The sequence below is a fragment of the Mus pahari genome, chromosome 3, assembly GCF_900095145.1.
Source record: "Mus pahari chromosome 3, PAHARI_EIJ_v1.1, whole genome shotgun sequence".
Lineage (NCBI taxonomy): Eukaryota > Metazoa > Chordata > Mammalia > Rodentia > Muridae > Mus > Mus pahari.
In genome coordinates this window covers 120,120,269-120,135,989 of record NC_034592.1, presented here as the reverse complement: position 1 = coordinate 120,135,989, position 15,721 = coordinate 120,120,269, and positions in this window count along the sequence as shown.

The following is a 15,721-nucleotide window of genomic DNA, read 5'->3' as shown; positions in this document are numbered from 1 at the left end:
TTATCAGAATATATTTGCAAGTGTTTTAGCAATATTTCTAGCTTCAGCTTTTAAATGACGATGTTGATTATTCATCTGAAGTGATGATGTGAACGTGTTCTTTTCTGTGGGAAATACTTAACTCAAAGGACTAGAGAAGTTGTCTAGCTGGTTGGCTCAGCTGTCAGTTCTGTTATACAACAGTGACTAGCTCTATCTAGGGCTGGGAAATAATAAACACCTCGCAAATATCTTTCTAAAAACATGTTAATGAAATGAAACCTACCTCAGACACTTTAAGTCCACAGTTCACTGAATTCTCGTAAAGTGAATCCAGCCCCATAGTCAGCACTCAGGATGTGCATCACAGGACTAATAGTATCCCTTCTAGCCTCTTAGTCATTCTCCATTCTGGTCACTACTCTCTGAGTGTAATCCCTCTTCTGGCTTCTAATAGCACAAAATCAGTGGTGTTTAGGTCGGCAGTACATGTCACTACATTCACAGACTGTGTGACATTTCATGCTCAGCCTCTTTGTTCATTGTTTTTTTTATAAAATTTATCTACATTGATTTATACCATTTAAAGTTAGATCATTCATCGACCATGTAGTATAGCTCCTCCTTTTGTGACTACATTACGATTTATTTATCTAATCTGTTGCTGATAGACACCTGGGTAATTTCAGCTTAGAGACCGTTGCACATTCTACATGGTTTTTCAATAATCATTGCATGTGTTTCTGTTAAAAGAGCACCCATAAGTGGCCCTCGAACAGCTTAGGCTTGGCCTTAGGAAACACACTAGGCTTTTCTCCTGAAATTCTATTGTTATTTACTCCTACCAGCAGTGTGTGTGATTCAGTGGTCCCATGTGGCTATATTTTGAGTGTGCGCCCCCCCCCTCCATGCTCACATGTTTGGAGCTTGATTCCCCAGTGCAGAAGTGCTGAAATGTGCGGCTGTTAAGTGTTGTCAGGGTCATGAGGCATCTACACTCATGAATACATTAATGCTATTATGGCACAAGTAGGCCTATTATTGTCTCCCTCCTGCCTACTTTGCTTTGCCCTCTTCCTACATGCACAGGTTGTCAGTAACCAGAACAATATACAAATCTGTGGTTACTAAAAACTCACATACAAAATAGAGTAAGGAAAGCAAAACACAGACGAAGACAGACATCCTTGCCATCTGTATCCACCATAATTCTTACTAACATCATTCTAATGGATAACTGCATACATTTTCTGTCATAGACTTGAAAGGTTCTGTTTTAATGATAAAAGGGAAGTGAAAATAAAGATGGCACATATAAAGGCTCCACAAGAAATATATGGGTCATGAACATGTATCATTGCAGTAGAAAGAATTATCATCAAATGTATATACAACTGAACTTATGTGCTGGCTGATTCAACCCTTCCCCAGTCCTGGTATATACATAATATTCTATAATAAATCTATATTATTATTATATTATTATTCTATAATAAATAATATTCTATAATAAACTTTTCTCATCATCCCATAGCTCTACCTCAGAATTAATTTTCTTCCCACTGATGCCCAAGACTCCCAAGAGAACATTAATGAAATTTGGGATACTGGCAAGGAACAAAAGGGAGAATCAGGAGAAGACTGGGCTTTGGACACAGTAAATAGCAACATGTGCTTCCGAATAGGAAAGAGTTGGTGAGAGAGGTCTGGGTATCTTTAATTCATGTCACCCACAAGGACCACATCACCAGTAGCTACATGATAGTTAATATCTTGCATTTTTCCAACTTTTTCCAATTTATAAAATTCTATAAAAATCTGGAACACCTCAAGAAGCAAGTTCTGTGAAAGAAGAATGCTGAAGCTGGTCTCACACCAGACTGTACATTACAGCATCCAGATGGACTTCCCTCTGTAAATGGGGGCTTATGACAATAGAAACAGGGGTCTCTCATGTTCTTTACTTAGATAAGTATCTGAGTCAGACCTCTCCTTACAAGACATTTCCCATGCAACACAAATTCCCATTTCTCACACCAACTCAAGGCAATGGCAGTTTTCCTACAGAATGTTCTTAAGCACGTGGCCTGTGCTTCATAATTCCTCACAATAAATAGCTGATAGTTATCCAACGCCCTCTGCATGCCAGGCAATGTGTAAAGTGAATTACATGCACTGTTTATTTTAATTTAGTTTAATCTCTTGAAATCAGAGTCACAAAGCACTTAACTCACAAGGCCGTATGTAAGTCTAGATCTGGTTCCTTTAACATCCAATGCTCCTCTTGTTTTGGCTGTAGGGCCTTGAAAAGCTATTCTCTTTCCCTTTACATACCACATCCATGCCTGCTGATAGTTAATGTCCCAGAGTTGCAACATTTTCTGTATGTGTTCATGCTTATTTGCTGCATCCTTATTTAATGGTCATATAATCAACCAATAATACCTCATGTATCTTCTGGATGACCAATTAGGCTCCTCGGAAATTAGACCAGTCTTTCTTCCCAAGTTTATGTGGGTGGCCTCGGATGCCCAATTGGAAGGTGACCCAGCAAGTAGGCCTTTGTCCTTCCGGAAGCCTCCCTTACGACAGCAGACCCTCCCATGGCCTCCATTTCTCCACCTCACTGTGAAAAAGCAGGCACTATAGAAAAAGAATGCCATGTCTTCTATTTTAGGGTTGGATTCTGTTTTTCTCTAAAATAACTGCTTCAGCATTGACCTCAGGGGAAGATGTATTTAAAAAATGTATGTTGTTTTAATTTGATGAATAAAATACTATGCACTTCTCTGCTCCAATGTCATTAAGCTTTCAGCACGCAAATACTACACATATGTTTCCATTATGCACATAATTTTTCATATGCATAAATTATTTGTTTTCCTAATGCCAAGTTGTTCAGTGACGTTTCTTTTTTATTTTCTAGAATCCTCTTTGACTTCCGTTTCTTTTATTCATTTTACTTGTTTCAGTTTTAAAATCCATGTGTCTGAAAGATTATTTTAAAAATAAGCAGCAGGTTGTAAGGCTTTTTATAAAATAATAACTGAATATAAAGGTACAAAATTTTAAACACCAAGAAATCACATGCTCAAGAACCCAGACCTGTACCCTGCCTCGCCAGGTGAGCAACCATGTATTCAGCTCACCTGCAGGCAATGAAGCTCCCTTTGGAAAGACCACAGAGCACAGTGGGAGCTGTTGCATTTCCAACCACTCTGCAGTTCCAGCCTGAGTTTATTCATTAAAACAAACAAACACACAAACAAAGAAAACTTGCCTGGGTCTCGCTTCACTTTAATCCATCTGCTTCCTGCCCGACCTGTGTCTGTGCCAACTCTGGCCCAAGTGAACAATTCTATAAATGGCCCTCTCACTTTCACTTAATGAAATGTAGATAAAACTAAATTGGTATGACTGTTTGGAGTTATTGTCAGTCTTAAAATCAACTTCAGTCTGTCATCTAGAAATTGTCTCCACAATACAACACACTAGCTGAACATTCACTATAGCTAAGATAGTAATGAGATAAATAAGTTAGGAAAATGTGGTATATCTGACATTTCCATGAAAATGGAGGATGTTATATCAAGTGAAATAAATAAGCCATATGCATAAAAAATGAACAGTGCTTATTCTCTTTAATATGTACATGCTAAAAATGCAATCTGAATGAACAGTGGTTCTTACTGGGGATACAGAAAGGGAGAGGAGTTGTGGGACACTGGGTAATGGGCAGCAAACAGGTAGATGAGATAAGTTCTAGAGTTCTATAGTAGTGGGAAGATAAGCTCAGAAAAATCTTGTATGTGCTGCAGATAACAAGTAAAGGAGTGTTTAAATGGTATTGATGAGAAGACAGGAAAATTAACCACCCTGATGTGGTCAATACATAGAGTGTATGTGTGTTAATAGTATATCATGTCCCATACAAGTATATGATGTGATAACAACTGATGAATGTTTCACAAGGTGGAAATGATAACAACTCTCCACTTACTTGTTATACTGTATATACATGTATAAAATTATCACACTGTACCCTACAAACCTTTAGAATTAAATAGTAATTAAAATTTAAAAGTTAGGTATATAATCTGAAGAGAATCACAAAGAAACGTCTCATAGACTCACATTAAGGAATCTTTCTTAAAATAAACATATTACAATTCAACTTCAACAAATAATAAAAAAAAAAAAAAAAAACAGAAAAAAGACTAAATATTACTCCCAAAGCAGTGAGCTGGTGACTTTCTATCATATATAGCTGAAAATTAGATTCAGGAGCAGGAAAAGGATATTCATGGAATAGTTGGTGAAATTTAAATGAGACCTATCAGTTGATAATAAGGTGACATCATCCACTTCCTTCATTTCATCATCAGGTCTCTATAGGCAGGAGAAACACTAGCATCTAAGCAATGTGGAGGAGAGTATCTGGGTATTGATGTTATATTTGTATGTTTTATAAGTCTAAAGAATTATAATGAAGATGAAGTTTAAATATGAAAAAGCTAAAGTTTCCCCACTCCCACCAAAGAGCACTGTGTTAGCATGTACTCCACATCTGATGAACTCTCAGAAGGGAAGAGAAAGACTGAGAGACCATTAAAGACTTGAGAATGACTGGACAAGATGGTGCCCATGCTCTCCTTAGCTGACGTTCTAAAATCCCATGAACTCTGAAATTCAAACAACAATATGTCAAGATCAACTGCTTTACAAATATTGGCTTCCACATAAGCCATCCAAATAGAAAATATAAAATCAAGTTTGATGGTGATGCATCCAGGAATCCCAGCACTAGAGAGGCTGAAGCCAGAAGATGGAGAATTCAAGGTCAGCCTGGGTGTTTGAAAAGAAAGAAGGCAAGGAAAAGAAGGAAAGGCAAGAGAGAGAGGAAATATATTTGAAGTTCCCACCCCGGCTTCCCTATCAGTTTGCACATTCGTGCCTACTTGAAATGAGTCATTTCTTGTCCACTGCCAGGAATATTCACACATGCAAGTGTAAATAATGTATGTGATTCTAGATAACACACAAATCAGTGATCCAAATAACCCATGCTCAACCCATGCTCACTCTTGCCTAAGCTGTTTGCCACCGGGACTCCCACTGCTCAAAAAAAAAAAAAAAAAAAAAAAAAAAAAAAAATAGGAGAGGGAGGTGGGGAGCTGAGAGGGTGGCAGAAATCAACTCACTGGGACTGTTTGTAGTGTGAGCCCCAGCACTGTACCTCCAAGTTAGCTTTTTAAAATAGCAAAAAGCACTTACCAAGCTCCACCCTGTAAACGGAAGGTTGGGAAGTATATTTGAATTTGAAAATCAATTACCTGGCTAAGATTAGCCCCAGGGTCTGCTTATCATCTCCCGTTTCTACACTTAAGTGGCGTTGATTTAAGGAAGAACTCACTGTTGTTTTTACCAGGGTTATTTTCTTCTCCTGCGGGCGCCTGGGAAGCAGCAACCTAGGGTTCTGGCTGTTTCTCTGTCACTCGCCAGACCTGCCTTGATTTCCTTAACTGTAAATAGAGAAGATTAGGCAAAAGAGGGGGTGGTCTTTAACTTTGTATTGTGGACTTATTTGGAAATTGTGTTTATGACTTCTAACAGGAATGGTGGGGGTAGATAAAAGAATATAAGTGCATATATATGCGTATGTATGTATAATTATATGAAAACTAATAATGTAAAGTACCACATGTATCATAATTTTAAATGTGTGATGTAGTAATAGATGTATTTTCATTCAAAACACAAAACTGTATAAGTTTTTTTCCAATGAGTCAAGAGTCAAATCATCACCACAATATCAAAAAAAAAAAAAAAGAAGTGATGAGCCGAGCCAATACCTTGGGTGTTTTAGAACATTGAAGTGTGGTTTGAAAACATCCTTGATATCTGCTCTAGCAAAATTTCAATTATAACTGATGTTCCTGGGTTTTGTTGTCCTCATTTCAAATAAAAATGGTAGATTTAAATAGGAGATTACTGGGAATGGAAATGAATAATCTGTCCAGCCAAGGGCGTTAGCCTCTGCTTCAGTGGTTCTCAACCTTCCCAATGTTACAACCGTTTAATACAGTTCTTCAGACTGAGGAGACTCCCAATCATAAAATTATTTCATTGCTACTTCATAACTGTAATTTGCTACTGTTATGAGTCATAATGTAAACATCTAATATACAGGAAATCTGATAAGAAACAGTTCAAAGGGGTCACAACCCAAAGGTTGAGAAAGACTGCGTTGGTTCCATGACTCTGTAGACCAGTTGATCTCTAGGACCCGTTGTAACTGCTAAAATCCTCCATTCACCTGTATGGATCTGGTGGAGTGTGCATGTCTCTGTGTGAAAATGTCTCAGGGAACTCAAGTTTAACCAGACATCAAAATATTTCCTTTACAAGTCTTGGCTGCTTCGCAGCTCTGTGCACAGCTGAGCCGGTTTTCCTAGTTTAGAATGGTGAGCACCAGGTTCATTTGTCTAGCATTTCACAGAGTATTTTCCCACATTTGTCCAGCTGCAGCTTTCAAGCCCTGTGCAGCCTAGAATCTGTAAATGACAATATAAATGTGCCCCATGATGGGAAGTGGGACACACAACTTTCCTCAGCGATCTCTGGGGTTGGTTATTACCATGCTTATACCCAGAGTCAAGGGATCACCACAGATCTTGCTAATTATTCCCCAGACTTTCCCACCAGTAATAAAAATCCCATTTGTTGCAACTTGTTTGGAGAACAGCCCTCATTTCCACAGTAGTGGTGTTAATTAGCAAAGACCTGTGAAATTGACCAGCCTTTATATGCTGTAAGCAGAGGGGGGAAAAAAAACCAAGTCACTTCAAAATATTCCTATAAATTCCCTTATAAGTAAGCAGGGGCTAAAAGCCCACTTGTCTTAGACACCATGATTTTTAATGATTAGGGGCTAAAGTGAGAACCAGTTGTCTCTGGTCCCCATTAGAGTACTGACTTGAACAAATTCTGAATGCAAAAGATAATGTCTCCTGGTTCTTATAACCACTTCCATCTTTACTGGAGTGAGAAAGTGCTGAATGCTTCAGGCTCAAAAGAAAGACCATGCCCCCACATAAACTCCCTTCCTCCCCTGACCCCCACAGCCCCACCGCATCCCACACTCACACACCCACTTCTATGCCACACCCCCTGTTTGCCCAGCTAGAAACCAATTTCTCTTCAGGGTTCTAATAGGTATCCCAGATTTTGACGCTGGGACTGGGGCTTTGGAGAGAGTAGGGTGTCCCTGTGCAATCTCGTATCTCAGCAAAGTCCACACACACACACACACACCCTGGTGGAAGCAGATGAAAGCGGCAGACTGGAATGGAATACAACTCGGTCCAAGATCTCAACAAGCTTTGTTTGAGGGAAGTTTTGGTATTTTATGTTTGCGCTTCTGTTGGTTGATGTTAAAATTCCCTACATAATAATTCATCCACAAGGATAAAGTGATCTACCCTACTACTAAAGCCTAGGATTTAATCACTTTCTAAGCAAGTGTGATTTTAGCTTTGCTTGCAAAGAGTTAAACAAATAGTTAAAGGGTAATAAATCTTTCCTCTTCACTTTCAGTGACTGTTTCAGAATATTTTACTCCCTAATATCTACTCTGAGCCAACAATCACTGCCGACTTTAGCTAAGAATTCTATTTTTTTATTTTTTATTTTTTTATAGCTACAATGTGAGTTTCCCATGCAGTTTTTATTAACTCTGTTTCATTGCAAAGCCTTGCAAGCAAAAATGGGCCTTATTTTTATTTGAAGAAATCTATTTCAGTGACAATCTAGCCTCAGGGTAGCTATCTGTCAGTCTCTGCTTTTTTTTTCCTGTTGAAACAAGCATGGGAAAGTTGCAAGACAAATGCCACACAGGGAAGGCCTGACGGAAGAGGCATACCACCCACATCCTTGGCTTGCCCAATGCCAAGAGGTGAAAGAAGAGTGAGGGGGAAGAGTGAGGGGGAAGTCTGTGTAAGGTGCAAGAAAACACCTGTGTGTCCACCAGCCTTTACATCCAACAGATGGAACCTTTTCTGTTCTCACTATGTGGCAACTTTTCCCAGAGATAACATTATCTGAGTATGGTCCTGGGGGCTGGAGTTTAACACTCACAGTGGGAAACACATCTTCTTTTAAAAAGCAAGGAGAGAGGCTGCAGAGATGATTCAGTGGTTGAGTGTCCTGCTCTTCAGAGGACTGACCTGGGTTTCCAGCACTCACATCTGGTGACTCACAACTGCCTGTAACTCTGGTTCCAGGTGATACAACACCTACTTCTGGCCTCTACAGCTACCTGCCTTTGTATACTTATAACCATTGCAGCTGAACTGGTGTGCATTTATGTATAACATGGACCGCATTCTATACACACACACACACGCACAAACACAGACACACAAACACAGACACATACACACCCCACCAATTTCTAGCAAGAATACTTTCTTTTTAGTTGTGTATATTTCTACAATGAAGTTCTACTTGGCATCAAAAAAAAAAAAGAAAGAAATTCTTAACCGATCAGTGCATCTTGCACGATCCGTACAAATATCTTAATTGGTTGTACGATTCCTATATTGCAGAATTTGCAGCCCTGACAAGAGTCATCTGCAGGGATGCTGAAATGACCTGTTTGTCCAGTCTCCTGCTTCCTGATGCTGTCCAGAGTCCATTCCCAACGAACTCAGTTCATCCAGCCTTTCAGACAGATCCAATCAGAACTTCAGTCAAGCCCCGAGCCTTCTAAGCATACAGAGACTGGATAACAGATACTAAAGCTAGCCTTCTTAAGTCTAACCAAATTTTCTAATTTTCCTACTCCTCCCCACCCATTTAAAAAATTTTTGTCACCCTATTCGGTAGGAAGAAGTTATGAATAGTTGTTGTCATCCTGATCCCTTCAGTCTTGGTGTCTGGTTATGGTTATTTTATGAATTATAGATAGGCTGTCATTTTAGAGGATAATGTGGAAATGGTCATAATTCTGAACAGAGATGGGAAGGATTACCACATTTATTCTTAAACAAAGCATTGTATAACCACAATCTTACATTGGTAGCAATCTTTATAATTGATACAAATTGAAATTATAATTTTTTACATTGGTACAGAATTTATAGATTGATACAGATTTAAGGTTTTTATTGGTATAAATATATTTATACAAAATTTAAAATTAATATTGTTGCTCTTAGATAGGCATTGTGCCTATACAACTCATTTTAAAATACAAAGACTTAGACCTACTCCTTCTATTAGCTACTATTACAAACTGTTTAGGAAGATGAAGTAAGGTAAGTTAAGGACCAGATTGTAAACTCGTGGTTATATTATATTCTGATCTAATTATATTGAAGTGTTTTCAATACTATTCAAATAGAAATAGCTAAAGGTATTCAAGGTTTAACAGTTCAGATGTAATTTACATAGATATTCTTCAAACGCATCAGAAATCCACAGAATCTGACCTTTAATCATTTCATTATTGTTAGAAATTTTAACTAGAGACATATCTGCTCTTGACAGCCACCCCTTCATGGTTCAAAGAAGAAACTAAGCATGAAAACCTCCATATAGAGTTGCTCTAGCTGTGGAAGGTAGCAACTGGACAAAAATTGCCCTAATTCATCTACAGACAAAAAAATACTCTCCAGGAAAAGGACACACAAGGCAGGATAGGCAACAACTTAGCTCTGCCAATACAGAGTAAGCTAGTCCTTCACAGTTCCTGCCTCATCCAAGGTCTCTCAGATGGTTCTAGGCCAGAAGGCTGAAGACAGATGCTTCGATGTTTTGAGGAATAGGGGACTGTCCCAGTAGTCAGCTGTCTCTACATTTTAAGTTTTGTTAGCTATTTCTTGTGCTTCCTATATATTTAGATAATGTTTAATTTATTCTTGAATTTCTAATGGCGTTGAAGACTAGTTATAGTCTCATGATCAAACTCAAGTTGTTTAACACTGAGAAAGATGATATAGATTTGAAAGGATAGTTTTTCAGGTGGTAATGCAAATTAAAATCAAAACATAATCCTGGTATAGAATTATAAGCTCTTTAAGTTAGGATAGATAGTTAAAATTGATGGAATGGACATTATTAAGGTATAGCGTACCTTATAGTTTACATAGCTGTTGACTATGTTCAATGTATATATGAGAGAAGAGAGCTTTTTTATTGGACAAAAAGAATGATAAGGAGATTGGTTATAATTCTTTGTCTTAATTTGGCTTTCCATATCACATGGGAATCTATTTGTTGAGATGCTGAGGGTCCCCAACCCAATTGTTTTTTTTTTTTTTCATTTTTTTATTAGATAGTTTCTTCATTTACATTTCAAATACTATCCCAAAAGTCCCCTATACCCTCCCCCCACCCTGCTCCCCTACCCACCCACTCCCACTTCTTGGCCCTGGAGTTCCCCTGTACTGGGGCATATAAAGTTTGCAAGACCAAGAGGCCTAACTTCCCAATGATGGCCAACTACATATGCAGCTAGAGACACAAGCTCTGGAGTTACTGGTTATTTCATATTCTTTTTCCGGCCAATTGTTTTTTTTTTTTTTTTTTGATCAATAAAGTTACTAACAGCCAGTGGCTGGGCAGGGAAAGAGGCAAGACGTTTAGATTTTCAAGACCAGGGACAAAGGGAAGAAGAAGCAGCAGAATCATCATGATGGGGAAGCAAAAAGATCAGACTTAAGAGTTGCAGGAGAAAAATCATCCAGTCATGTAAGAGTTGAGGGAGTGGCCACTGGGGCTGGGGGAACAGAGATGCAATATAGATTTAGTAAGTATTAACTCAAGAATATCAGAGGAGAGTGTGTTACCCACACGAAGGTTCAAGAGTAGCCTAGCCATTGAGCTAGTAGGGGAATGCCAGGGTGGGAAGATGGGAGTGGGTGGGTGGGTGAGTGGGTACGTGGATGGGGGTGCACCCTCATAGAGGCAGGAAGAGGGGGATGGGATAGGGGGGTTCTGAAGGGGAGACCTGGAAATGGGAAAACATTTGAAATGTAAATAAAGAAAATATCCAATTAAAAAAAGACAAAAAAAAAAAATAACACTGTGCATGTGTATCTTTCATTCTTGAATCTAGAGAACTCTGATGTGTGGCAAGAAACACAATTACCTTCCATGAGCTCAGTGCAATTTAGCAGCTTACCACTATAGTACATTCAGTAACCCATGAACCTATAGTAAATGAAAGAAATGGTGTCTAAAAGTTCACTTTGGACAAGTCCACCCAACTCTTCTGGTTCTTTTCTTTTCCATGCTGCCAAGTAGGCCATTCTCCTTCCAAACCCATAGGCTCCCCTCTTCCTTCTTCCTTCCTAGTCCATCAGGTAGGCTCTGTTGCTTACCACTCTTTAGGACTTCCATCGCCTCTGGAGTATTGTTTCTCTGACCTGATGAAGAGTCACCATTCTGCCACATCCTAAAAGTGTCCTTGGTCCTCTTCTATCTCATCTCTGTGTGCTGCCAGGCTTCCAGAGAGTCTGGAACCTTCCATATCCATATTAAGCCTGCTACTTCCCACCCTATAAGTTGTCTGTTTGTTTAGGATATCATTTTTAAGCCCTTCTAGGACCTCATTTCCAAGCCCTGCTCCTTGCTGAAGAATATAGATGCAAAGATTCTCAATAAAGTCATGGCAAATTCAAAATAAGGTCACATCAAAAATCCAATATAAGGTCACATCACTCCTAGGTTTACTTCATTTCTGAGATACAGATCAGGTTTAATATACATAAATAAGTGTTATTTATTGCATAAATACACATAAAGATGGAAATCACATGATCATCTCATCATTGCAAAGGTTTACAAGACTTTTGAAAGAATTCAACATCAATTCATGATATAGATCATGGAGAGGTATGATAGTCACCTTTGGTGTTCACTGACATACATGGGAACCTCAATTAAGAAATTCTCTCTATCAGACTGAACTATGCACATGTCTGCTGGGCATTTTCTTTGTTGCTAATAGTCATAGGAGACTTCAGTCACACTGAGATCAGTAAGTATCACCACTAGGCAGGTGACCTGAGCTGTATAAGAATTATAAAAGAAATCAGGCAGTAAGCAGCTTTCCTTTATGGTCCCTAGCTCTGCTCCTTCATGAGTTCCTCTTCTGACTTCCTCAGTGATGAAGTGTGACCTGGAAGTGCAAGCCAATTACATCTTTTTCTTCTCAAGTTGCTTTTAGTCATGGCAAAGTAGAACAAGAGACTGGAGATGCAGGGAGACAACTTCAACATAATAAATACTTTATGTGACTAATCTACAGTCAACAACAGGCTAAATGGAGAAAAACTCAAAGTGTTCCCAGTAAGATCAAGAACTAGACAAGAGTACCTACTTCCTCTATTCCTGTTCAATATAGTATTGAAGTCTTAGCTGGAGAAGTAAAATAAGTGGAAGAAAAAGGACTCCAACTAGGAAAGGAATAAATCAAAGCATCTCTATTTTCAGATGATATGATTTTGTACATAAGATATCATAAAGACTTCACATTCAACAAAGTGGCAAAATATAAATTTTAACACATAAAAATCAATAGATTTCATATATACCAATGACAAAGATTCTGAAAAAGAAAATTATGGAAACAACTCCATTCAAGATAAGCATAAAATAAAATAAAATCCTTTGAAATAAATCCAACTAAGGATACAAAAGATCTCTTCAATGAAAATTCTAAAAGACTAAAGAAATTGAGGAGCAGGGGCAGGGGGAGGGTATAGGGAACTTTCGGGATAGCATTTGAAATGTAAATAAAGAAAATAATAATAAAAAAAAGAAGAAGAAAAAAAAAGAAATTGAGAAAGACACTAAAAAACTGAAAGACCTCCCATAATCATGAATCTGAAAAATCAATATTGTGAAAATGGCCATCTAGAAAAAGCAATCTACAGATTCAATGCAATCCCAATAAAAATTGCCAAGACCTTCCTTCACAAAGATAGAAAAAACAATCTCAAAATATATACAGAAGGACAAAAGACCAAAAAGAGCCAAAGTTCTCCTAAGAAAAGAAATGTTGCCATCGGTAACATTACATCTTGTTTCAAATTATATCATAGAGCCATAGAAATTTAAACAGCATTGTACTGACAAAAAAATCAGACACATGGATCAATAGAATAGAATAGAATAGAATAGAATAGAATAGAATAGAATAGAATAGAATAGAATAGAATAGAATGAATAGAGGGCCAGATACAACTTCACATAACTATACCTACTTGACTGATCTTTAACAAAGATGTCAGAAACATACATTAGAAAAAACACAGCATCTTCAACAAATGAAGTGAGAAACTTGGATTCTGAAAAATGAAACTAGAGCCTTAACCCTACCTCCCAAAAAATCTTTGCCAGCAATACATCTGACAGAGGTTTAGTGTCTAGGGTATACAAAGAACTAAAAAAACTCTAAAAACTAAGAAAGCAAACAACCCAATTTTAAAAATTAGCTATAGAACTATACACTTTTCTATTGCTGTGCTAATACCCCCTGGCCAAGCCAACTCATAAAACAAAGCATTTATTTTGACTAATAGTGTCAGAGGATTAGAGTCCACAATGGTGGATCAAGAGAACAGCTCAGAGCTCATATCTTGATACACAATCATGAGGCAGAGAAAAAGCACTAGGAATCAAGCATTTGAAACCTCAAAGTTCACCCACAATGATATACCTTATCCATACCTCTAATCCTTTCCAAACAGTTCCACCAACTGGGGATCAAGTATTCAAATAAATGTCCTATGGAAGCCATTCATATTTAAACCACCATAATTGCCCACCATTACTAAATGGTAAGACTCCATTCCTAACCATATCACGCACTTTTAGTTTCATGGCACAGAGAAATTAATTTTGAACTGACTAAGAAATTCTCTTTGATTGCTTGCTCTAATAGTACTGGAAGGTGATGTGCAGGCCACTGTGAGAGAAAAAGTCATTAAAGATCTTATCTACTGCTAGTCTCTGCATGCTGAAAACTGACCTGCCAGGCAAAACATATATCTGGTACAATAACAGCAAGAATGTTATTGTGGCTAACAACTATTTTTCTGATTGGATTTGAGAGATGTGCCACAAGAAGAAATTTATTCCTACTATACTATAAAATATTCAAAGCCTAACAGTAATGGTGGAAGGTATAGACCCTAGAGGAGAACCAATTGATGTTACTGTTAAATGTTCAGGTTGTCAAACTTCCTGCAAAATATCTATGTTTATATACACAGATTTATTATGTTGCAATTTTTATCAGAAAAGCTTTTTATTACAGGGAGTAATGGTAAATGTAGAGGTGCATTACTGTTCAAAGTTCTGATAAGTGACTGTAAGTATTTATCCATAGATGAGACAGCTATATGGACACCTCCCTCTCCAAACCAAGGCATATCAAGAAAGAGGAAGAAAGAATGAAAGAGCCAGAAAATGGGAAGAGTTCTGTAGAATGCTCTCTTCTGGATGTGATATGGCCATGGCCCACATGAACTTATAGCAGAAGTGGTTCCCTGTAAAATATCAAATCAGTTAAACATTCCATCCTGAAATAGGGAGGGGCCCCTGAAGCCTCACTATATTAGCTAAGAAAATATTGAAAGCTTATAGCTATTGGGGAAGAGTCACTGTTCATTAAAAATGTGACCACTGGTAAGTTCCCTGTGCCTCATCAGATGTCCCCATGCTCACCATGACCATGAGCATATGGGCAGCATTAACTGAATTTAGTGCATCGAAATAAATAAATAAATAAATTCTATCAGAATGAAGTTCTGGATGGGGAAAAACTAATAGATAATAGTAAACAATCATATCAGTAGTTACATGGGAAGGAATTTGGGGCTGGAGTTGGTTTACAGTGACAGAAATGGGATTTATAGGGAAATGGGTTAGCTCTTGATTTGGGTGATATATTTGTGGGAAACTACACTGTGTACCTAAGAGTTGTTCATGTGACTAAATTTAATGCTGAAGTTCTATAGGAAAGCTGTAATAATAAATAAGTTACCAATGATATAATGGCAGACACACACCATCACCACCACCATCACCATCACCACCATCACCACCACCACCACCACCATCACCACCACCACCACCACCACCATCCCCACCCCCCCCCGGGACAGGGGCGCACCCGGGACCGGGCTGGCGGCTCATAGGCCCAAACAGGTACCAGCAAAACTCCAGGGAGCAGGTACTAGTTCTGTTTTCTTTTCAAGTGAAAACAAGCATCAGAGCCCCCCTCCCCCTTTTTTCTAAAACTTTTCCACTGGGCTATTTCAAGTCAGACTATCTGAATAAAATGTACTGTTCCTGCCTTTGTAGGTTATGTGATAAGTGTAATAATTCTAAAGCGGGGACAATAAGGATTTAAAATAATTTTCTTTGAATCATATGGAAAGTATTAGGGAGGTTCTTTCTTTCTTTCTTTCTTCCTTTTTTTCTTCCTTTTTCCATTGAGTGTCAAAAAACCAATTATTTGAAGTCCAAAGGGGAGGTTTTTAAGGAAAATACTAAGTTGTAGGTGCTCTTGAATTTGGACAGAGTAAACTAATCAAGGCTTGATTCATTTTGTCCCGTAAGGCAAACTGTTATAATCATCAGAAACCCGGATTATGTGGGAGGTGTTAGGTGGTCGTTGTGTTTCCTATCGCTAGGATAGACCGAACTGTCAGAATGAGGTTTGGCTAGC